Here is a 7,500-nt window from a genome sequence, read left to right on the forward strand (position 1 = left end):
TCTCTCTCTCTCTCCATCTCTTTCTTTCTCTTCTCTCTTTCTCTCTCTACATCTCTCTCTCTCTCTCTTCTCTCTCTCTCCATCTCTCTCTCTTCTCTCTCTCTCTCTCTCTCTCCCTCCTCTGCCAAGCCCAATCCAGCTGTAGACTACAGTATGACCCACATTCCAACCCTACAGAAACTCATCCATCATACTCCTCCTGTCATACACACACACACACACACACACACACACACACACACACACACACACACACACACACACACACACACACACACACACACACACACACACACACACACACACACACACACACACACACACACGCTTGTACAACCCCACATATGAACTCGCTGACTGCCCATGTGGTCGCGGTCAGCCTCTATTGAAGTGTATCTGTGGTTCGTCGCTGTGGGCTTTGAACATACACACACACACCGTGTCTCTGGGCTTTGAACACACACCGTGTCTCTGGGCTTTGAACACACACCGTGTCTCTGGGCTTTGAACATACACACACACACCGTGTCTCTGGGCTTTGAACACACACTGTGTCTCTGGGCTTAGAACACACACACACACACACTGTGTCTCTGGGCTTTGAACACACACCGTGTCTCTGGGCTTTGAACACACACACACACCGTGTCTCTGGTCTTTGAACACACACTGTGTCTCTGGGCTTTGAACACACACACACCGTGTCTCTGGGCTTTGAACACACACTGTGTCTCTGGGCTTTGAACACACACACACACACACACACACACACACACACACACACACACACACACACACACACACACACACACACACACACACACACACACACACACACACTGTGTCTCTGGGCTTTGAACACACACTGTGTCTCTGGGCTTTGAACACACACTGTGTCTCTAGGCTTTGAACACACACTGTGTCTCTGGGCTTTGAACACACACTGTGTCACTTGGCTTTGAACACACACTGTGTCTCTGGGCTTTGAACACACACTGTGTCTCTGGGCTTTGAACACACACTGTGTCTCTGGGCTTTGAACACACACTGTGTCTCTGGGCTTTGAACACACACTGTGTCTCTGGGCTTTGAACACACACTGTGTCTCTTGGCTTTGAACACACACTGTGTCTCTGGGCTTTGAACACACACTGTGTCTCTGGGCTTTGAACACACACTGTGTCTCTGGGCTTTGAACACACACTGTGTCTCTTGGCAGGGCCAGCAGAAGATGTGTGATGAGAGATGGGATGTTGCCCTGTTGAACAACCCAAAGACTAAATATAACTCAGACCAGAGCAGGCTGGTGGTATAATTCACATACCTGTTGCGAAGTAACAGATTGCAGTCGGTGTGTGTGTGTGTGTGTGTGTGTGTGTGTGTGTGTGTGTGTGTGTGTGTGTGTGTGTGTGTGTGTGTGTGTGTGTGTGTGTGTGTGTGTGTGTGTGTGTGTGTGTGTGTGTGTGTGTGTGTGTGTGTGTGTGTGTGGTGAGGAAGAGGTGGAGTGTGTATTCTCACTGAGCGTTGAGTGAGACGTCCTGTCCTATCCCTCTGTGAGGCGTCAACCCAGGCCTCTCTAGGACTGACAGGTCAGCAGAGCAGAGAGACGACTGTGGCCTGACAGTTATTGTCTGACTTCATTTAATTGTCTTTTTAAGGCAGGTAGATACAACATAACTCCATAGGGCTTCCACACCAGCAAAGTCACTCCAGGTCCAAGTCACTCCAGGTCCAAGTCACTTCAGATCCAAGTCACTCCAGATCCAAGTCACTCCAGATCCAAGTCACTCCAGATCCAAGTCACTTCAGATCCAAGTCACTTCAGATCCAAGTCACTCCAGATCCAAGTCACTCCAGATCCAAGTCACTTCAGATCCAAGTCACTTCAGATCCAAGTCACTTCAGATCCAAGTCACTCCAGATCCAAGTCACTCCAGATCCAAGTCACTCCAGGTCCAAGTCACTCCAGATCCAAGTCACTCCAGATCCAAGTCACTCCAGATCCAAGTCACTCCAGGTCCAAGTCACTCCAGGTCCAAGTCACTCCAGATCCAAGTCACTCCAGGTCCAAGTCACTCCAGATCCAAGTCACTCCAGATCCAAGTCACTCCAGATCCAAGTCACTCCAGGTCCAAGTCACTCCAGGTCCAAGTCACTCCAGATCCAAGTCACTCCAGATCCAAGTCACTTCAGATCCAAGTCAATCTAGATCCAAGTCACTCCAGAACCAAGTCACTCCAGATCCAAGTCACTCCAGGTCCAAGTCACTCCAGGTCCAAGTCACTCCAGATCCAAGTCACTCCAGATCCAAGTCACTCCAGGTCCAAGTCACTCCAGGTCCAAGTCACTCCAGATCCAAGTCACTCCAGATCCAAGTCACTCCAGATCCAAGTCAATCTAGATCCAAGTCACTCCAGGTCCAAGTCACTTCAGATCCAAGTCAATCTAGATCTAAGTCACTCCAGAACCAAGTCACTCCAGATCCATGTCACTCCAGGTTCCAGGAAGTCGGGAGATGCCTGATAAACTGGCCACTAGGGGGAACAGTGAGCGCTATTACCATCAAGTAGGGTTGTGGTTTGCTCAGGTGTTGTGGATGGGGGTTAGGGGAAGGGAAAGGGGGAGACCTAGTCAGTTGTACAACTGAATGCCTTCAACTGAAATGAGTCTTCCTCATTTAACCCTCTGAATCAGAGAGGTGTGGGGGGACTGCCTTAATCAACGTCCACGTCTTCCTCATTTAACCCTCTGAATCAGAGAGGTGTGGGGGGGGGACTGCCTTAATCAACGTCCACGTCTTCCTCATTTAACCCTCTGAAAGGTGTGGGGGGAGACTGCCTTAATCAACGTCCACGTCTTCCTCATTTAACCCTCTGAATCAGAGAGGTGGGGGGGGGACTGCCTTAATCAACGTCCACGTCTTCCTCATTTAACCCTCTGAATCAGAGAGGTGTGGGGGGGCTGCCTTAATCAACGTCCACGTCTTCGTTGCCTGGGGAACAGTGGGTTAACTGCCAACGACAGATTTTACATTGTCAGTTCGGGTTACTGGCCCAGCGTTCTAACCACTAGGCTACCTGCTACCACAGGGCCAACACTCTAACCACTAGGCTACCTGCCACCACTGGGCCAACGCTCTAACCACTAGGCTACCTGCCACCACTGGGCCAACACTCTAACCACTAGGCTACCTGCCACCACTGGGCCAACGCTCTAACCACTAGGCTACCTGCCACCACAGGGCCAACGCTCTAACCCAGGCTACCTGCTACCACAGGGCCAACGCTCTAACCACTAGGCTACCTGCCACCACAGGGCCAACGCTCTAACCACAGGCTACCTGCTACCACAGGGCCAACGCTCTAACCACTAGGCTACCTGCCACCACAGGGCCAACGCTCTAACCACTAGGCTACCTGCCACCACAGGGCCAACGCTCTAACCACTAGGCTACCTGCTACCACAGGGCCAACGCTCTAACCACTAGGCTACCTGCCACCACTGGGCCAACGCTCTAACCACTAGGCTACCTGCCACCACAGGGCCAACACTCTAACCACTAGGCTACCTGCCACCACTGGGCCAACACTCTAACCACTAGGCTACCTGCCACCACTGGGCCAACACTCTAACCACTAGGCTACCTGCCACCACTGGGCCAACACTCTAACCACTAGGCTACCTGCCACCACTGGGCCAACACTCTAACCACTAGGCTACCTGCCACCACAGGGCCAACACTCTAACCACTAGGCTACCTGCTACCACAGGGCCAACGCTCTAACCACTAGGCTACCTGCCACCACTGGGCCAACGCTCTCACCACTAGGCTACCTGCTACCACTGGGCCAACGCTCTCACCACTAGGCTACCTGCCACCACTGGGCCAACACTCTAACCACTAGGCTACCTGCTACCACAGGGCCAACACTCTAACCACTAGGCTACCTGCCACCACTGGGCCAACGCTCTCACCACTAGGCTACCTGCCACCACAGGGCCAACTCTCTAACCACTAGGCTACCTGCCACCACAGGGCCAACGCTCTAACCACTAGGCTACCTGCCACCACAGGGCCAACACTCTAACCACTAGGCTACCTGCTACCACAGGGCCAACGCTCTAACCACTAGGCTACCTGCCACCACAGGGCCAACGCTCTAACCACTAGGCTACCTGCTACCACAGGGCCAACGCTCTAACCACTAGGCTACCTGCTACCACAGGGCCAACACTCTAACCACTAGGCTACCTGCCACCACAGGGCCAACGCTCTAACCACTAGGCTACCTGCCACCACTGGGCCAACACTCTAACCACTAGGCTACCTGCCACCACTGGGCCAACACTCTAACCACTAGGCTACCTGCTACCACTGGGCCAACGCTCTAACCACTAGGCTACCTGCTACCACTGGGCCAACACTCTAACCACTAGGCTACCTGCTACCACTGGGCCAACTCTCTAACCACTAGGCTACCTGCCACCACAGGGCCAACACTCTAACCACTAGGCTACCTGCCACCACTGGGCCAACACTCTAACCACTAGGCTACCTGCCACCACTGGGCCAACACTCTAACCACTAGGCTACCTGCTACCACAGGGCCAACGCTCTAACCACTAGGCTACCTGCTACCACAGGGCCAACGCTCTAACCACTAGGCTACCTGCCACCACTGGGCCAACACTCTAACCACTAGGCTACCTGCCACCACTGGGCCAACACTCTAACCACTAGGCTACCTGCTACCACTGGGCCAACGCTCTAACCACTAGGCTACCTGCCACCACTGGGCCAACACTCTAACCACTAGGCTACCTGCCACCACTGGGCCAACACTCTAACCACTAGGCTACCTGCCATCACTGGGCCAACACTCTAACCACTAGGCTACCTGCTACCACTGGGCCAAAGCTCTCACCACTAGGCTACCTGCCACCACAGGGCCAACGCTCTAACCACTAGGCTACCTGCCACCACTGGGCCAACGCTCTAACCACTAGGCTACCTGCTACCACAGGGCCAACACTCTAACCACTAGGCTACCTGCCACCACTGGGCCAAAGCTCTCACCACTAGGCTACCTGCCACCACTGGGCCAAAGCTCTCACCACTAGGCTACCTGCCACCACAGGGCCAACACTCTAACCACTAGGCTACCTGCTACCACAGGGCCAACACTCTAACCACTAGGCTACCTGCTACCACAGGGCCAACGCTCTAACCACTAGGCTACCTGCTACCACAGGGCCAACGCTCTCACCACTAGGCTACCTGCCACCACTGGGCCAACGCTCTAACCACTAGGCTACCTGCTACCACAGGGCCAACACTCTAACCACTAGGCTACCTGCTACCACAGGGCCAACGCTCTCACCACTAGGCTACCTGCTACCACAGGGCCAACGCTCTAACCACTAGGCTACCTGCTACCACTGGGCCAACGCTCTAACCACTAGGCTACCTGCTACCACAGGGCCAACGCTCTCACCACTAGGCTACCTGCCACCACTGGGCCAACGCTCTAACCACTAGGCTACCTGCTACCACAGGGCCAACACTCTAACCACTAGGCTACCTGCTACCACAGGGCCAACGCTCTAACCACTAGGCTACCTGCCACCACAGGGCCAACACTCTAACCACTAGGCTACCTGCTACCACAGGGCCAACGCTCTAACCACTAGGCTACCTGCTACCACAGGGCCAACGCTCTAACCACTAGGCTACCTGCCACCACTGGGCCAACACTCTAACCACTAGGCTACCTGCCACCACAGGGCCAACACTCTAACCACTAGGCTACCTGCCACCACAGGGCCAACACTCTAACCACTAGGCTACCTGCCACCACAGGGCCAACGCTCTAACCACTAGGCTACCTGCCACCACAGGGCCAACGCTCTAACCACTAGGCTACCTGCCACCACTGGGCCAACACTCTAACCACTAGGCTACCTGCTACCACAGGGCCAACACTCTAACCACTAGGCTACCTGCCACCACAGGGCCAACGCTCTAACCACCTTAACCCTTATCATAACCCTTATCATAACCCTTACCTTAACCCTTATCTTAACCCTTACCTTAACCCTTACCTTAACCCTTATCTTAACCCTTACCTTAACCATTACCTTAACCCTTACCATAACCCTTACCTTAACCATTACCTTAACCCTTACCATATCCATTACCATAACCCTTACCTTAACCCTTACCTTATCCTTTACCTTAACCATTACCTTAACCCTTACCTTAACCCTTACCTTAACCCTTACCTTAACCCTTACCATAACCCTTATCTGTAGCCTAGTGGTTAGAGCGTTGGACTAGTAACCGAAAGGTTGCAAGTTCGAATCCCCGAGCTGACAAGGTACAAATCTGTCATTCTGCCCCTGAACAGGCAGTTAACCCACTGTTCCTAGGCTGTCATTGAAAACAATAATTTGTTCTTAACTGACTTGCCTCGTAAAATAAAGGTAAAAATTAAAATTAAATCCCTTACCATAACCCTTACTATAACCCTGACTATAACCCTTACCTTAACCATTGAAAGTTGACATTTTTCCCCCCTCTGGTCAAACGTCAGATGTAGAAGACCGTGATACATTATTGCTGTCACTCAGTGAGGAGGGTAATGGAGAACAGTCTGAAGGCATAAGGGAGACATGTTGGGACAGTGTCTGTAAACTAGACGTTGGTGTATTTAATCCCAGTTCTGTCTGTCCTCTCTCTGCTCTCCATTCTCTTCTCTGTTGCTCAGTGTCTCTCAGCAGACAGATGTGATGGAAGTGGAACGAGAGGCTCAGACCTCTTAACATGTATCCTGTGTAGACCTACAGCCTAGCTGTCCCCCAGGAGGTTGAGGAGGGGGAGAGGGTCTGTGTGGAGAGGAGAGGAGTGACTGGTCCAGTCACAGGGGGAGAGGGTCTGTGTGGAGAGGAGAGGAGTGACTGGTCCACAGGGGAGAGGGTCTGTGTGGAGAGGAGAGGAGTGACTGGTCCACAGGGGAGAGGGTCTGTGTGGAGAGGAGAGGAGTGACTGGTCCAGTCACAGGGGAGAGGGTCTGTGTGGAGAGGAGAGGAGTGACTGGTCCACAGGGGAGAGGGTCTGTGTGGAGAGGAGAGGAGTGACTGGTCCACAGGGGAGAGGGTCTGTGTGGAGAGGAGAGGAGTGACTGGTCCACAGGGGAGAGGGTCTGTGTGGAGAGGAGAGGAGTGACTGGTCCAGTCACAGGGGAGAGGGTCTGTGTGGAGAGGAGAGGAGTGACTGGTCCACAGGGGGAGAGGGTCTGTGTGGAGAGGAGAGGAGTGACTGGTCCACAGGGGGAGAGGGTCTGTGTGGAGAGGAGAGGAGTGACTGGTCCACAGGGTCTGTGTGGAGAGGAGAGGAGGGGTCCACAGGGGGAGAGGGTCTGTGTGGAGAGGAGAGGAGTGACTGGTCCAGTCACAGGGGGAGAGGGTCTGTGTGGAGAGGAGAGGAGTGACTGGTCCACA

General features: G+C 53.5%; 1 long non-coding RNA gene across 2 annotated transcripts; it reads right to left on the minus strand.

Annotated features, from left to right (window-relative positions):
- Positions 1–2,919: 2,919 nt before the first annotated feature.
- Positions 2,920–4,915, minus strand: LOC127925307 (uncharacterized). Of its 2 annotated transcripts, none has more exons than XR_008120453.1 (3): positions 4,633–4,915; positions 3,116–3,153; positions 2,920–3,077 (listed from the first exon to the last, which is right to left on the minus strand). It is a non-coding gene; the product is annotated as an uncharacterized LOC127925307 (long non-coding RNA). The 2 variants fall into 2 exon arrangements; XR_008120452.1 differs by lacking the exon at positions 3,116–3,153 and adding an exon at positions 3,192–3,229.
- Positions 4,916–7,500: the final 2,585 nt, after the last annotated feature.

The sequence above is a fragment of the Oncorhynchus keta genome, unplaced genomic scaffold (genome assembly GCF_023373465.1).
Source record: "Oncorhynchus keta strain PuntledgeMale-10-30-2019 unplaced genomic scaffold, Oket_V2 Un_contig_5413_pilon_pilon, whole genome shotgun sequence".
NCBI lineage: Eukaryota > Metazoa > Chordata > Actinopteri > Salmoniformes > Salmonidae > Oncorhynchus > Oncorhynchus keta.